Source organism: Tursiops truncatus, chromosome 8, assembly GCF_011762595.2.
Source record: "Tursiops truncatus isolate mTurTru1 chromosome 8, mTurTru1.mat.Y, whole genome shotgun sequence".
Classification (NCBI taxonomy): Eukaryota; Metazoa; Chordata; class Mammalia; order Artiodactyla; family Delphinidae; genus Tursiops; species Tursiops truncatus.
The window spans coordinates 102795438-102813754 of NC_047041.1; the positions used below are offsets into that span (position 1 = coordinate 102795438).

The 18317-nt window shown below is 39.5% G+C and overlaps 1 protein-coding gene across 3 annotated transcripts in view; it reads left to right on the forward strand.

Annotated features, from left to right (window-relative positions):
* The window catches only part of KDM2A (lysine demethylase 2A), a 105801-nt gene that overhangs the window by 18784 nt on the left and 68700 nt on the right, over positions 1 to 18317 (forward strand). The gene's annotated exons all lie outside the window — the stretch shown is intronic.

The following is an 18317-nucleotide window of genomic DNA, read 5'->3' on the forward strand; positions in this document are numbered from 1 at the left end:
GTGCTTAGCTTTATTGCGCTTAGCAAATATTGTAGGTTTTACAAATTGAAGGTTTGTGGCAACCCTGCATTGTCAGATGATGGTTAGCATTTTTTAGCAATAAAGTATTTTTTAATTAAGGTATATATATATGTTTTTAGACAATACTTTTGCACACTTAATAGATTATAGTGTAGTATAAACATAACTTTCATATATCTCCGAGGTATGCTTGTATGTCTATTGAAATGAACAGAAATGTGTTGTGTACTTTCTTGAAAGTACATAGACCATCATATATAACATAATAACCCTAACAATTAAAAAAACCTTAGCTTGGTAATCAGGAAGCCTGTATTAGTTATCTCAGCTTTATTTTATTTACCTACAAGGTCCTTCTCAGTTCTAATAGTTTAAACCAGGTGTTTTCAAAGTGTGACCCAGACCACGTCATCTGGGAACTTGTTAGAAATGCAGATTCCCAGGTCCTACCCCAAACTTACTGAATCAGAAACTCTGGGAGCGGGACCTGGACTTGTTTCAATAAGTCCACCAGGTGATTCTGATAGATGGTAAAGAGAACCACTGAAATTATTTTAGCAGTTAGTTTTTCTGTGCATTAAAAAAAAAAAATAGAGTTAACGACCTTAATTTAAACTTCATAGCTTAAAGTTATTTTTAAAACTTTTCTTTATATGTGTTTCGTACCAGTTGAATTTGAGGACATTTTTCTAAACTAGTTGTAGCTAAATATCAATGTATCTTTGAATCAGAGGCAGTAGATTCAGAAGTATTTGAAGACTGCTGCTTGCACAAAGTATGAGTGTGTGTATGTGCTTATATTTATATCTGTATATATGCATGTAGCATACATACATGTTTTTCTCTCTATCACTGGAAAATTCTCCATGATGAGTGGTTAAAGGAAGGGAAGGATACAGTACAGGCCTCTATTAGGCAGACTTGAATGAGTGGTATGGCAGAATAAGAAGTATTAAAAAGGAGAAGTTGCTTTTTTATAGTAGCAGATACACATATAGTTGGCCCTCTGTGTTCCTGTATCCTGCATCTATGGATTCTACCAACCATGGATTGAAACTATTCAGGGGAAAAATTCCAGAAAGTTTCAAAGAGCAAAACTTGAATTTGCTGCGGTGGCAACTACTTACGTAGCACTTACATTGTATTTACAATCATTTATATAGTATTGTATTAGGTATTATAAGTAATCTAGAGATGGTTTAAAGCATATGGGAGGATGTGCATAGGTTATATGCAAATGCCATACCATTTTATGTAAGGGGCTTGAGCATTTGTGGATTTTGGTATCCTGTGGTGGGGGGTGGGGGTTAAGGGGAGTTCCTGGAACAAATCCCATGTGGATGCTGAGGGACAACTATATTTACCTCCTATACCAAGGAGCTCTCTTAGCAACAGATTTTACCTCTGTGCTACCTGCAGCGGGTTGTTGTTGTGGACTGAAAGGTACTGATTATTGTTGATGTTCACTTACTTCCTATAGAGGGAGTTGCACACTTTACTATTGGAAACCATAATAATGGCATATCTCAGATGCATATTTTGTGTTTGGCACTATGCTAAGTGCTTTTATATGTGGCCCACTTTCATCACTGTTGTTTTGGCTTAATACCTTGAGTTTAAATTTACTCTCTGTTAAATAAAAGGGAACCTTTTGGAAATAGAGTTCCTAAAAAGAACTCCTTTTTTTTTTAATAGATTTATTTATTTTTATTTATTTATTTTTGGCTGTGTTGGGTTTTCGTTGCTGCGCGCGGACTTTCTTTAGTTGCGGTGAGCGGGGGCTACTCTTCATTGCGGTGCGTGGGCTTCTCATTGTGGTGGCGTCTCTTCTTGCGGAGCACGGAATCTAGGCGCGCGGGCTTCAGTAGTTGTGGCACACGGGCTCAGCAGTTGTGGTGCACGGGCTTAGTTGCTCTGCGGCCTGTGGGATCTTCCCGGACCAGGGCTCAAACCCATGTCCAGTGCGTTGGCAGGCGGATTCTTAACCACTGTGCCACCAGGGAAGCCCAAGAACTCCTTTTAAGATACCTACTTGAACACTTTCAGGATTTAGTAAACAGTTTCATGTTTGCTTCATTTACCTGTTGTACCTTTTGTGTGTGTGTGTGATTCATTATTTTTATAGATTATACTCCATATAAAGTTATTACAGAACAGTAGCTATATTTCCCTGTGCTTTACAATATATCCTTGTTGCTTATTTATTTTATACATAGTAGCTTGTACCTTTAGTTATTACCCATCTCATACTTTCTAAATTGAAGAAGCCTGTTTTCTTTCATCTTTCCTTACATGGAAGGTGCTTCTTCTTTTTTCTTTTTTTTCTTTAATTACTGTAATGGCCTTTCTCCAAGTCTTTTCTACCTATTAACTATTTCCTAGTGTGGTTACCAAAACTATAAGAATTGTCATAGGTTCAGAAGTTTTGTTGTTTTTGGTTTTTTGCTCATTTATTTATTCAGCAAACATTGTTGGGTGTACTGTTGATGTTTATTGCGTGTGCTGGGTATACAGAAATGAATATCTCTACCCCGTCTTCATAGTCTGATAAGAGCCATATAAACAAATAATTACACTGTACTATGATAAATGAAATTTAGGAAGTATAAAGTACAAGAGGCAAGAGGAAGGAGGGTATGACTGAGGAAAGAAAGTCTTCAAAGAGGAGGTAAACTATTTACTAAGCTCGATATTGTAACATTAAGGGTTGTCCAAGAGGCCAGAGGGTGAGGGGGGAAATTCCAAGCAGAGGAACCAGCATGTCCAGAGGCAAAGAAATATGAAACAGCACTACAAGCTCAAAACAGCATTGCCAGTAGTTCAGTGTTACTAGCGCATACAAATGGGAGAGGATCTGAGATCTGAAGAGTCTGAGTCCTGTTAAGTTGTTTGTACCTTATGCAATAGGTAGTGAGGAGACATTATCGGAACTAGAAACATGGGGATACTTGATGGTATCTGTTTTAGAAAGATCGCCCTGGAAAGGTGTTGTGGTGGATAGACTAGTGAGGGAAGAATTGCAGCGGTAAGGAAATCAGATAAGAATTTACGATAATATTTTAGAAAGAAATGATAACCAAACCTTGGTACCAAGAATGGAGATGGAGAAGAGACTGAGTCGAGGTACTTGAGGACAGAGTTGATGGGACTTGGTGATCCTGTTAGATGCCCTTGGAGAGGAAGATGACTCCTGAGTTCTTGGCTTGTATTCCCAGTTGATGGGTGGTGTCACTCACTGAGAGAGAATACCATGGTTCTATGCAAAGGCAAGAATGTAATTTTGATATATTTATATTGATCTTTATGTCTACATTAGCGTATTTATTTAATTTATTTATTTAAAAATTTTTTTTCTGCGTTGGGTCTTTGTTGCTGCACGTGGGCTTTCTCTAGTTGCGGCGAGCAGGAGGGGCTACGCGGGGGCTAATCTTTGTTGCAGTGTGCAGGCTTTTCCTTGCGGTGGCTTCTTTCTTTGTTGCAGAGCATGGGCTCTAGGCATGTGGGCTTCAGTAGTTGTGGCACGTGGGCTCAGTAGTTGTGGCTTGCGGGCTCTAGAGCACAGGCTCAGTAGTTGTGGCTCACGGGCTTAGCTGCTCCGCGGCATGTGGGATTGTCCCAGACCAGAGCTCAAACCCATGTCCCCTGCATTGGCAGGCGGCTTCTTAACCACTGCACCACCAGGGAAGCCCTACATTAGCGTATTTAAATCACCAATTATTTATTGGGTCTGCTCTATGAGAACCTTACTAGAGATTCTGGGCTGATGTCATGAGGTATCAACATAGATTTGGATGACTTTTTATTAGGTAAAACTAGTTCAGAAACCATTGTATTTTTAAATAATTAATTTTTTATTTACTTATTTATTTTGGCTGTGCTGGGTCTTAGCTGCAACGCTCAGGATCTTTAGTTGTGGCATGCAGACTATTAGTTGCGGCATGCCTGCAGGATCTAGTTCCCTGACCAGGGATCAAACCCGGGCCCCCTGCACTGGGAGCACAGAGTCTTACCCATTGGACCACCAGGGAAGTCCCAGAAACTATTGATTACTACATGGATTAATTATTTTTTCTCTAGGCCTTTTACTTTAAACTTGCCCAAATCAAAGGCTAATAGTATAATACTGATTCATGTGGCTTTTTAAGCCCTTTCTCAGTTCATTTCCCTCTGTTTGGAATATTATTCCATGTTGTCTGCTATATCATTTATGAAAATATTAGGAACTGTCCCAAACATTATCTTGTGGAAAACACAAACATCTGGAAACATCCGTTTACTTGTTACTTTTTTTTTTTTTTTTTTTTTTTTTTGCGGTACGCAGGCCTCTCACTGTTGTGGCCTCTCCCGTTGCGGAGCACAGGCTCCGGGCGCGCAGGCTCAGCGGCCATGGCTCACGGGCCCAGCCGCTCCATGGCATGTGGGATCTTCCTGGACTGGGGCACGAACCCGTGTCCCCTGCATCGGCAGGCGGACTCTCAACCACTGTGCCACCAGGGAAGCCCCTGTTACTTCTTTTTAAGTTTTTTTACCAGTTCTTCATATATGATATAAAATTCTTCCAGATTCTGTTTTTAAAATTCTATAAACTTTGTTTGTTAAGAATTTTTATAATTGTAAATAAATTATATTTCTCTTGAGTTTCTCCCTTCATGGAATCCATGTGGCCATTCTAACAGCACATTTGGGAAAGCCCCTGTTGATACTTTGCCATCCTAAGTCAGGTTGGAACTGTGAGGAACTCTCAGTTACCAGCCATGAGCCAATGAACTCTACTTTCACTGGGTAAAAGTAGAATGGGAGTTTATAGTGCCATGGTCAAGTGTCAAGTGGGTGGTGGTGGTAGTTTTAGATCTGGGAATACATCACATCTCTAGTCCTTCTCTCTCTCATTTTTTATGGATTGAGAGTTTTCTAATCACCTGGATACAGCTCCTTAATTTGATGACTTTATTGGTGGGTTTTTAAGACTCATTTGAAAACCGAAAACTATTGGCTAAAATTTCTCAATCTTGTTCTATGGTAATAATCATTTGAATGACTTAATGTATGCCCACCCATATTAATCAAATTCTGCTATTAATCAATCAATCTGCTAAAATCAAATTCCATATTAATCAATTTAGCTTCTGCTAAAGCTCTCATGGGAATAGAATGGCAAGCTGACACATGTCCATTTGAATCAAAACCTGTCTGTTCATTTCACAGGTGCCTGATAGGTTCATTACCACAGGACTTTAAACTAGGCGCACCGGCTTACGTGTGAAATAGGCTCTATTCGGTTTCTGAAAAGGAGAAGTTCCTTTGGGTATAATGCTTCTTTATATGCTATTAAATCCTAAAAATAGTCTATTGGTTAGTTGTACTATGGGATTAATATGACTCCTATTGAAATTGTAATTAAATACAGGAATAATACAAAGGAATGGAGAAAAATTCAAATAGGATTTTCCCATGGGTAAAATTTTGTTTACCTTTTCCCATACTGATCAGTCTTTTGGAATGTAATACTGATGACTCTTCCACAATTTATTAGTGTTTTTGCTTTCTTCCCTGAACTTTGATAGAATTGATATTTTGGGTGAGTGAATGAGGAAGAAGTTTAAAGGATTTTACCCTGTCTAGTGATAAAAGTTACACATGCTAGTTGTGAAAAATACAAGACAATCACTCATAATCTTAAACTTAACCATCATTAGCATATCTCCTTCCAGTTTTTTTTCCCCATGCATAAAAGTATTTTTATGTAGCTGGGATAATGCTTGATATCATTTTATATCTTGCTTTCTAAATTTATCATAATCATGTTCCAGTCACTAAAAAATCTTACAAGAGTTTTTAGTGACTAAAGGTATGCTGTGATTTCCTGTAGTTTATTTGCCCATTTCTGTTATCGAACATTAGGTTGTATCTACCTTTGGGGAGCATTAAAAATAAAAATACAGGGTCTTCCCTGGTGGCGCAGTGGTTGGGAGTCTGCCTGCCGATGCAGGGGACACGGGTTCGTGCCCTGGTCCGGGAAGATCCCACATGCCGCGGAGCGGCTGGGCCCGTGAGCCATGGCCGCTGAGCCTGCACTTCCAGAGCCTGTGCTCCGCAATGGGAGAGGCCACAACAGTGAGAGGCCCGTGTACTGCAAAAAAAAAATAAATTAAAAAAAATAAAAATAAAAAAATAAAAATACACTGAACTTATGTATTTTTTTATGTTTCTGAGTATATCCTTATCATTCCTACAAGTACAGTAATTAAGGTTATGAACATTAAAAAAACTTACTGTGGGGCTTCCCTGGTGGCGCAGTGGTTGAGAGTCCGCCTGCCAATGCAGGGGACACGGGTTTGTGCCCCGGTCCGGGAAGATCCCACATGCTGCGGAGCGGCTGGGCCCCGTGAGCTATGGCCACTGAGCCTGCGCCTCTGGAGCCTGTGCTCCGCAACGGGAGAGGCCACAACAGTGAGAGGCCCATGTACCGAAAAAAAAAAAAAAAAAAACAAAAACAACTTACTATGGAAAAATTTAAACATACACAAAATAAACAATAGTGTAATGAGCTCCATCACCAGCTGCAATGATTATCAACATATGGAACTCTTTCATCTGTATCCTCCGCTCCCTCTCAATTATTTTAACTTAAATCACAGATACTTTTATTTAAGTAATTTATTTCATCTGTAACATCCTTCAGTTATGTATATCTGAGTTTTTAGTAAAACTTACTGTTTGTGAAATATAAAGCACATACAGAAAAGAATGTAAAACATAAATTTCTAGTTCAGTGCATGATCACAGAAAATACCCTTGTAACTACCACTCATCAAGATTTAGAATTGCCACTACCTCAGGAGCTTCCTCATGCCTCTCCGAGTCACTAGTTTGTTTTTCTTTCCCAATGGAGACTTCTAGCGTTATAATTTAGTTTTAGATGAGTTTGAACTTTTAAAATTGGAATAATACAGTGCGTATTTTGTGTCTGGCTTGTTTTACCCAACATTTTGAGATTTATCCATGTTGCTCTGTAATATATATAGACTTTTTAAAAGCATAGCAGCATTACTGGGCTTCCCTGGTGGCATAGTGGTTAAGAATCCACCTGCCAACACAGAGGACACAGGTTTGACTAAATTTGCCAGTTTTCTTCCCTGGTCCGGGAAGATCCCACATGCCACGGAGCAGCTGAGCCGGTGAGCCACAACCACTGAGCCCACGCGCCAGAACTACTGAAGCCCGCGTACCTAGAGCCCATGCTCTGCAACAAGAGAAGCCACCACAATGAGAAGCCCGCGCACGGCGCTGAAGAGTAGCCCCCGCTCGCGGCAACTGGAGAAAGCCCATGCGCAGCAACGAAGACCCAGCGCAGCCAAAAAAAAAACATGGATGAGAAACAACATTACTAGTATCAAAGTAAATGAACAACTTCTTAATACCTTCATTGTTCAAATTTCCCTAATGGTTTTTCTTTTTTTTTTCCTCTTGTTTTTGGCCACGCGGCTTGTGGGATCTTAGTTCCCAGACCAGGGATAGAACCCAGGCCCTCAGCAGTGAGAGTGCAGAGTCTTAACCACTTGACCATCAGGGAATTACCTTTTTTTTTTTTTTTTTTAATGATTGGTTTGTTTGACTCATGAGTCAGACAAGGTCCATCCACATGTTGTGTATGGTTGATGTGTGTCTGAAAACTCTCTTAACCTATAAGTCACTATTCCCCCCTTTTCTTTTTCTTGTCTTGTGGAAAGATCTGGTCACTTGTCCTGTAGAATTTCCCACTTTCTGGATTTTGCTGATTGTATATCCATGTTGTTGTTTTTTTTAATTGAGATATATGTAACATATAATGAAATATAGAGGTCTTGTGTTCAGTTTGGTGAGGTTTTTTGTTTTTTTTGTTTTTTTTTTTTTGCGGTACGCGGGCCTTTCACTGCTGTGGCCTCTCCCGTTGCGGAGCACAGGCTCCGGACGCGCAGGCTCAGCGGCCATGGCTCACGGGCCCAGCTGCTCCGCGGCATGTGAGATCTTCCCGGACCGGGGCACAAACCCGTGTCCCCTGCGTCGGCAGGCGGACTCTCAACCACTGCGTGCACCACCAGGGAAGCCCCAGTTTGGTGAGTTTTGACAGAGTAGTCACTATTCAAAATAAGATATAGATAGAGAACATTTCCATCTTCATGGAAATTTCCCTTGTGTCCCTTTGTATTTAGTGTCCTCTTCCATCCCTATATCTGACTTCTATCACCATAGACTAAACTTGCCAGTTTTCATAAATATAGAATCACAGCATGTGCTCTTCTGTGAGGGGCTTCTTTCACTTAACATTACGTTTTTGAGTTGTGTCCATGTGTTTCCAGAGTTTTTTCCTTTTTATTGCTGAATATATTCCATTGTGTATATATACCATAATTTGTTTATTCTCCTTTTGATGGACACTTTGGTGGTTTTCAGTTTTCAGCTATTATGAATAGGCTGTGATAAATATTCTTGTGTAAGTCTTGATGTGGACATGTTTTTCATTTTTTTCTTGAGAAAATACAAAAGAGTGGTTGCTGGGTCATATGGTAAATATATGTATAACTTTATAAGAAATTGCCAAACTATTTAAAGTGCTGTTCCATTTTATACTTCCCCAGCAGTGTATGAGACCTCCACTTGCTCCATATGCTTGTCAACGTTTTTTTGTGTTTTTTTTTGGCCGCGCCATGTGGCAAGCAGGATCTTAGTTCCCTGACCAGGGATGGAACCCATGCCCCCTGCATTGGGAGCATGGAGTCTTAACCACTGGACCGCCAGGGAAGTCCCCTTACCAACATTTTTGACATTAGCGATTCTAGTGAGTGTGAAATAGTATCTCATGATTATAATTTGTATTTCTCTGGTAACTAATAATGTTGAGCACCTTTTCATGTGCTTACTGAGCATTTGTATATCTTTTTTTTTTTTTTTTTTTTTTTTTTTGCGGTACGCGGGCCTCTCACTGTTGTGGAGCACAGGCTCCGGACGCGCAGGGTCAGCGGCCATGGCTCACGGGCCCAGCCGCTCCGCGGCACGTGGGATCCTCCCAGACCAGGGCACGAACCCGCGTCGCCTGCACCGGCAGGCGGACTCTGAACCACTGCGCCGCCAGGGAAGCCCACATTTGTATATCTTTGATGAAGTATCTGTTCAAGTCTTTTGCCCCCTTTTTTATTGATTTGTTCATCTTTTAATTGTTGATTTGTAGTTCTTTATATATTTGGATACAAGTCCTTTGTTAGACTTACATGCTGCAAATATTTTTATCCAATCTGTGACTTATTTTATTTTTTTAATGGTGTATTTTGGTGAACAGAATTTTTTAAATAATTTTTTTGTTTGTTTTATGGTTTGTTACATGCTTTTTAAAACTTGATCTTTGAGGTAACCCTTTGAGGGGAAATATGGTAGTGTCCTCATTTTGCTCATTAGGAAATAGAGGCCCAGAGAGGTAAAAAGACTTGTCCTAAAGTTATACAACTAATAAGTGGTAGAGCAAAGCTTGGAAACCAGGTCTTTTTACTTCGGGTTGAATTTCTTTCCATTACACCTTATTCTCCCTTTCTCTTTTCCCATTACCTGAAAATGATACTGTACTCAGCTACTACTTTCTTTTTCTTGAAGTTCTCTGGCCTATTTTACCTTGGGGCCTTTGCGTATGCAGTTCTGAGTTGAACACTTTCCTTCCTCTCTCGAATTTGATTTATCCTTCAGATTTCAGCTTAGATGTTACATCCTTTGGGAAAATTTTGACATCTGTTTCTTTTCCTGCTAGATAAGGTACCTCTTCTCCCTGTTTCTTTAACATTAGATTTTTCTGCTGTCATAACAAATAATACCCTGATTGTCTTTCTACTTACTCTCTCTAGATTCTGAGGGCAGGAACCATTACCGTCTTATTTACCAGAAAATTGACAATGTCTGGCACATGGGAGATGATTAAAATATAATGAATTCGATTGAATATAATTCTCTCTTTATCTACTAGTGACAGATTTTTTTTTGTACCGTATACTTAAACCCTATTGTGTATTTAATTTAGCATTTTTGTGTAGTGTCATGATGTTTCACTTGTGATTGCTGAATTCCTGAAAGGATTGTATCATATTTTAAAGTGAAGATTATAAAAATTTATTTTTTATTCCCTATATACCTAAGGAGTATTAAAACTTATTGAATTGAATATTTGACTAGCTTTAGGAAGTTTTCTTTATCCATTTACTTTATTTTTATTCATTTACTTTTACTATTGACAATGTCTTAAACTGCAAATTTAAACTATATAATTGCCTGAAAGATATTACATCTGAAAAACTAATTTATACATTTCACAGCTGCTATCTTTGACATTGAACAGCAGGCATAGACTCCATCTTTTATTCCTAAAGAGTAGATAGGTTCTTAAAAAGTAACTTACAGAATTTACTGACACCTGGTCTGTGGTGTGGTTAAAAAAAAAAATCCTTATTCTTAGGAAATGCACACTTAAGTATTTAGGAGTAAAGGGCCATCGTATATACAACTTACTCTCAGATGGTTTGGGAGTAAGTGGGGAAAAAAATACACAGCTGTGGAATGTAAATTGGTGCAGCCACTGTGGAAAACAGTATGGCGGTTCCTTAAAAAACTAAAAATAGAGTTGCCATATGATCCAGCAATCTCACTACTGGGCATATATCTGGAGAAAACTATAATTAGAAAAGATAAATGCACCCCATTGTTCACAGCAGCACTATTTACAATAGCCAAGACATGGAAGCAACCTAAATGTCCATCGACAGATGAATGGCTAAAGATGTGGTGTATAGGCACAGTGGAATATTACTCAGCCACAAAAAAGAATGAACTAATGGGGAGTTCTCTGATGGCCTAGTGGTGAGGATTCAACCCTTTCACTGCCATGGCCTGGGTTCAATCCCTGGTTGGGGAGCTGAGGTCCTGCAAGCTGCGTGGCGTGCCCCCCCAAAAAAGAATGAAATAATGCCATTTGCAGCAACGTGGATGGACCTAGAGATTATCATATTAAGTGAAGTAAGTTAGAAAGAGAAAGAAATACCATATGATATCACTTACATGTGGAATCTAAAGAATGACACAAATGAACTTATCTATGAAACAGAAACAGACTCATGGACACAGAAAACAAACTTATGGTTACCAAAAGGGAAAGAAGGTGGGGGAGGGATAAATTAGGCAGATACAAACTGTTATATATAAAAGAGATAAATAACAAGGTCCTACTGTATAGCATTGGGAACTATATTCAATATCCTGTAATAACACCATAATGGAAAAGAATATGAGAAAGAATATGTATATATAAGTGAATCACTTTGCTATATACCAGAAACTAACACAACATTGTAAATCAACCAGACTTCAATAAAGAAATAAACAAAAATTCCACACCTGTATACACACACACACACACTCTTGTATATATCCACAAGCAGTCCCCACTTTGCATGGTAGTGTAGGACTATAAAAACGACCATGAAGACTAAGGCCATGCAAGATGACCAATGGGAAAAGTTATGATGTGCCCTTTAAAATTTTTGTCAAAATATTAAAAACAATTTCATTGTTGGTATGAGGAAACGAAAAAGTAAAACTAGTATTTATTTGATACACTGTAATCTAAAGCATTAGAAACATTGAATATTGAAGTGTTCTATATCTTTGTTAAAATTTATCAAGAGTAGTTTGAGCAGTGTTTGCCTGCTTCTTGTCCTATAACTTAAGATATGGAGCAAACGTCTTTTGGATGCCTTGGCTTCCAGCATTTTATCCTTTGTACTTCCTTTTTTTTAAAATTTATTCTTATTTATTTATTTATTATTATTTTTTATTTTATTTATTCTTTATTTTCTTTTTTTATTATTCTTTTTTTTTCTTTATTTATTTTTGGCTGTGTTGGGTCTTCATTGCAGCGTGTGGGCTTTCTCTAGTTGTGGCGAGCGGGGGCTACTCTTCGTTGTGGTGCGCAGGCTTCTCATTGTGGTGGCTTCTCTTGTTGCAGAGCATGGGCTCTAGGCACGCAGGCTTCAGTAGTTGTGGCTCACAGGCTCTAGAGCACAGGCTCAGTAGTTGTGGTGCACGGGCTTAGTTGCTCCGTGGCATGTGGGATTTCCTGGACCAGGGATTGAACCCGCGTCCCCTGCATTGGCAGGCGGAGTCTCAACCACTGCACCACCAGGGAAGCCCATATCCTTTGTTGTTGTTTTTTTTTTAAATTAAATTAAATTTATTTTTTTATACAGCAGGTTCTTATTAATTATCTGTTTTATACATATAAGTGTACATATGTCAATCCCAATCTCCCAGTTCATCACACCACCACCACACCCTCCCCCGCCCCCGCCACTTTCCCCCTTGGTGTCCATATATTTGTGCTCCCTATCCTTTGTACTTTCAATGTCATGAAATATCATTGAGAGTTCCTTTTTTTTTTTGCTGGTGTCAGTTCCTCTGGGACATCCTTATCCTTTTCATCATCATCATCATCACTTTCCTTATGTGTATGTTGATAAGTTTGCCAGTACTAAGCTCCTCTGATGCATGTTAACTCTGTTTATTTTCTATTCAGATTTTACTTTCAGCATTACCACTTTTTACATCTTTGCTTCATTTTTATCTCTGTAGGCCAGTTCCCTTTTTTGATTATCCATTTTTATAAAATGTCACATGGGTTTATTACTGGAGACTAGGAGTCAACACAGCTACACGCTGTGCTGTTTGTGTGTGAACTGAATAGCATGCCCAGTGACTCATCACTAACAGACTTTGAAAGAAGTGATGTGATTGGTCACTGATCACAATGCACATCTTCACTTACACAGCCATTCTGGAGTGAAGAACTAGCAGTAAAATTTGTACTTGAACCTAGGGGCAGGACAGGAATAAAGACGCAGATGTAGAGAATGGACTTGAGGACACAGGGAGGGGGAAGGGTAAGCTGGGACAAAGTGAGAGAGTGGCATGGACTTACATATACTACCAAATGTAAAATAAATAGGTAGTGGGAAGCAGCCACATAGCGAAGGGAGATCAGCTCTGTGCTTTGTGACCAACTAGAGGGGTGGGATAGGGAGGGTGGGCGGAAGATGCAAGAGGGAGGAGATATGGGGTTATATGTATATGTATAGCTGATTCACTTTGTTATAAAGCAGAAACTAACACACCATTGTAAAGCAATTATACTCTAATAAAGATGTTTAAAAAAATTTGTACTTTATGCAGCTACTTGTGGTTCATATACCATGGTAACTGAAGTTTGAACGATGTTGTTGGGAGACTGATGTTATTTAACTAAAGTGTGACTACTGAAATTTGGGCATATGGGATTGTGGAAAACAAGTACTACCAGTAAAAAGAGCATGTGTGGGGGCTTCCGTGGTGGCGCAGTGGTTGAGAGTCCGCCTGCCGATGCAGGGTCACGTGTTCGTGCCCCGGTCCAGGAAGATCCCACATGCCGCGGAGTGGCTAGGCCCGTGAGCCGTGGCCGCTCAGCCTGTGCGTCTGGAGCCTGTGCTCCGCAACAGGAGAGGCCACAACAGTGAGAGGCCCGCGTACCGCAAAAAAAAAAAAAAAAAGGGGGTCATGTGTGAATGAATGCAAATCCTTCCATTTTTATAATGTTAAAAGATTAATAACTCCTTGCAGGAAGATTTATGTCATTGTATTCACTTTTAGTGACTTGTAGCTGTTATTTACAGGGAGCATCAGATGATGAGACACTGTATGTATATAAAAGTTTTTTGTTAATCATGACATAGAGAACAATATATGGTATGATAGGGTAACCAACATTTGCTGAATCGCTCTAATATGCCAGGCAGTATTTTAGATATTTTACATTATTAGATATGCCGTTTAATCCTTGTAACAATCTCTGAAATTGGTAGTATTTTATATAACCTCATTTTATAGAGGGGGAAACTGAGGCTCAGGGCTTATGTAGGCTTAGTAAGTAACAGTTCCAGGATTCAAACTTAGGTCTGCCTGGCCCCAGACCTACTCATTCTGCTACCCCGTTTTTCATGGTGGTTGTTGGCGCTCCACCAGAGTCCCTTTGATCGTGACTAAACTGAGACTAAAACATCAGAAAGGAGCACTTTAGAAATAAGTTTATGGAGCTTTAGGTGATTAGCTTCAGGTTAAACACATTGGCAAAAATACTACAAAGGTCACTGCCTGTGTTTATTTATTGCATCATACCAGGAGACAGTTTCAGGTTGTCTCATTTTTGGCATTGCTATGTTTGATCACTTTGTTACAGGTGCGACTGTCATATCTTTCCTTTAAAAATGTGTTTTCTCCTTTGTAATTAGAAAATAATTTGTGGGATGGTACTTTGAGATTCCCAACAACTTTTTGCTAATCATCCGTTTATTGTCCTTGCTGTGGTATACTTTTATTGATATCTTTAAAAGTTTATTACCAAAAATTTAGAAAATTAAACAAATAACGTATTTTTCACTGTAAGAGATAATAGGTGATCTCCAAAGAAGAGAAAAAGTTCAAAGGCACTGTTGAGCTTTTATTCTTTTATGATAACTTTGCAATTCCTAAATTTTTTTTTTTTTTTTGCGGTACGCGGGCCTCTCACTGTTGTGGCCTCTCCTGCTGCGGAGCACAGGCTCCGGACGCGCAGGCTCATGGGCCCAGCTGCTCTGCGGCATGTGGGATCTTCCCGGACGGGGGCACGAACCCGTGTCCCTTGCATCGGCAGGCAGACTCTCAACCACTGCGCCACCAGGGAAGCCCGCTAAATTACTTTTGAACTGTGTACTCTGAAGTATGTCAAAGGCACTGTTCTGTATTCTAATTGTTCTCTAGTAGAACACAGCACAACACACACGCACACATTTGGCCTGTTAAACCTTTCTGAGTTTTCTTTTTAAATAATAAATAATCAGTAATCAGAATATAGCACTCAATTGCAGAAACTTTCAGGAGAAGACAGAATTTAAGATCTACTGATATAGTGGCAAAGAAAAGAGAAGAGTTATTTTATGGTTATAAATAGATAGAGCTGGGTGATTGTGATGATAGATATTCAAGAATCAGAATTAAATAATGGCTTCTCTGGAAATGGTGGACCTTAAACTGGTGAGGACAGAGAGCCAGAGAAATAATTTTAGAAAGTAAAGCACAAAAGGCACATCTTAGGGGCTTCCCTGGTGGCGCAGTGGTTGAGAGTCCGCCTGCCGATGCAGGGGACCACGGGTTCGTGCCCCGGTCCGGGAAGATCCCACATGCCGCGGAGCGGCTAGACCCGTGAGCCGTGGCCACTGAGCCTGCGCGTCCGGAGCCTGTGCTCCTCAACAGGAGAGGCCACAACAGTGAGAGACCCGCATACTGCAAAAAAAAAAAAAAAAAAAAGGCACATTTTAGAACTTAGTCGTCTTGAAATTTGAGTGAATTTACTGAGACCCAGTGAGAGGGTGAGAAGGTACCTTGATAATGGGGGTAGGATGAAAGAGGCAAGGGTTGGCCCAACATCGTGGGGAAGAAAAACTATAATTGCTACGTTTTAAAGTTTTGATGTTCTTTATAGAGTAAGTCATGAGGTCATCATTTGTAAGGAAAGGTGGTAGAACTGGGAACAGAGTTTAGGAAAGGAACTTGAAACAGCATGTGTAATATAAACCGAAGCCACTGAATACAGAATGAGCAATATTGAAATGGTGGATGGAAAATAACCATTTATTCTCTTTTTTTTTTTTTTTGCTGTAGAAAACTCTTCAGTTTAATATTGTTTATAAAAAAATATTGGTTATAAACTATAATGCCATGCTTTTCTCCGTCATTTTAGTGGGTTTTATCTGTTGATTTCTTAACTTGAGTATAAAAATGTTTTATAAAAGCTTTTAAAGGTACATAGCTTTTTTATTTCATTTGGAATTAGGTTAATATGTTTGAAACTCCCTCAGAATCTCACCCAGGACTAAAGTTAATTTGTAGCACTGGCAGTAAAAATTTCCTGAACCAGATACGGAACTTGAAATAGAACTAAGATTTGTGAAAGTGTCTGACGTATAAGTCCAGAGTATGTAATCAACTTAAAAACAATGCTGTATGGAAGACTTGGCATTTGAGAGTGGAGATAAATCTTATTTATATTTCATCCAGGCTTAACCACAGCTCTTGTTCCATCCTGGGAAAGGTCAGGTTAAAAGAGATGCCCTTCACTGGATTTCAGGAGTCAGTGAACCTAGCTAAACTTGATTAAGGTAAGAAGGAAAGAGGATTTCAAGGATCATGAGCTTCGGAGACACTGTATATATTTCCCTTACATTAGAGATTCTTGTAGCAAGACTTCTAGCTGATCTTCTAGTGGTAATGTAAATTGACTGAATACACACGTATCAGTTGATTAACTTAATTTTTACTAGATCAGTTATAGTTGGTACAAATACTTGTCATTGTTGTTGTCCTTTAAGAAAATTATGGGGGTTTTGGTAGTTAAAACTCAAATCATAGGGTTTTTCCTTTGTCAGAAACAAATAATCCACACCCTAAAGTGCAATCTAGCTGAATTTATTTGCTGTACTTTGCTTAGAATTAACCAAAAGAGCTGAGGTGGGAGCTGGTGGTACATGGCTTGTCACTACAGCTCTACTTAAATCTCTCAAACTTTCAATAGGTTCAGGACGCTGCCGCCACGATCAGCGGAGTTAGTAAGCCAGTCAAGAAATACCACAAAGTGGTCTTATAGCTTCGTTTACTGAATCTGGCAGATAAATAAGCAAATTTTTTTCTTTAACAGTAGCAAAAGTTAAAAAGTGTTTTCTCTTTACTCCTGAATTAACTGAATATTCCCTTAGCAAGGCTATAACTAATCTGTCAAATTCCCTATGGATTTGCTTTAGTGTGGTTTTGGGGTCCCTTCCAGGCCCTGACATTTGTGTGACCTTAAACAGGGCACTTCTTAACCTCTCTGAGTCTCAATTTACTCATTTCTAAATTGGGGGTAATAATGATACTTGCCTTTTTAGAGTTGTTTGAGGATTTAATGGGGTAATGAATATAGACTGCAAACAATGAACTTTGAATGAATGGTATCTGTTATAATTTTCAGAACTTAAGTTATATAACCAGCTAGTTCTACATATTTCAAATCTGACTTTTTTTTTCTTTTTAAAATTTATTTATTTTATTTTATTTTTGGCCGCATTGGGTCTTTGTTGCTGCACACGGGCTTTCTCTAGTTGTGGTGAGTGGGAGCTACTCTTCGTTGCAGTGCGCGGGCTTCTCATTTTGGTGGCTTCTCTTGTTGCAGAGCATGGGCTCTAGGCACACGGGCTTCAGTAGTTGTGGTACGTGGGCTTGGTAGTTGTGGCGCACAGGCTTAGTTGCTCCAAGGCATGTGGGATCTTCCTGGACCGGGGCTCAAACCCATGTCCCTTGCATTGGCAGGCGGATTCTTAACCACTGCGCCACCAGGGAAGCCCCCTGACCGGTTTTTAATTATACAAATAGAATAGGAACACATTATTATATAAAGTATTATAGATAAGGCTAAAGAGCCCCTTAAACGGCTCTAGTCCCAATCCCTTCCCCAGAAGTAACTATTTTATCAAGTCATGTATCCTTCCATGTCATCTTCTTTGCCTTTAAACACACATACACATGCACACGCGCACACATGTACACAAATAATACACAGGTATATATATTTTCTACTTCATAGATATATAAAAAGATAGTGAGTTAGTAATTTCGTATATATTACAAGTACTGGTTATTAGAATCTGTATTTTATAAGCTCAGTAAACAAAGGATAGCAGAATTCAACAATTTTTTTTTAAGACTTTTTTTTTTTTTTAGATGTTGGTAGGAGTTTATTAATTAATTTATTTTTGCTGTGTTGGGTCTTCATTTCTGTGCGAGGGCATTCTCTAGTTGTGGCAAGTGGGGGCCACTCTTCATCGCGGTGCGCGGGCCTCACTATCGCGGCCTCTCGTGTAGCACAGGCTCCAGATGCACAGGCTCAGTAGTTGTGGCTCACGGGCCTAGTTGCTCCGCGGCATGTGGGATCCTCCCAGACCAGGGCTCGAACCCGTGTCCCCTGCATTAGCAGGCAGATTCTCAACCACTGCGCCACCAGGGAAGCCCAGAATTCAACAATTTTTAATGTAGTGTCAGATCTTAGGCCAAATTACAGAATTCTTTTTTATTATTATTAATTTATTTTTTGTCTGCATTGGGTCTTCGTTGCTGCACACGGGCTTTCTCTAGTTGCGGCAAGTGGGGGCTACTCTTCGTTGCGGTGCGTGGGCTTTTCATTTTGG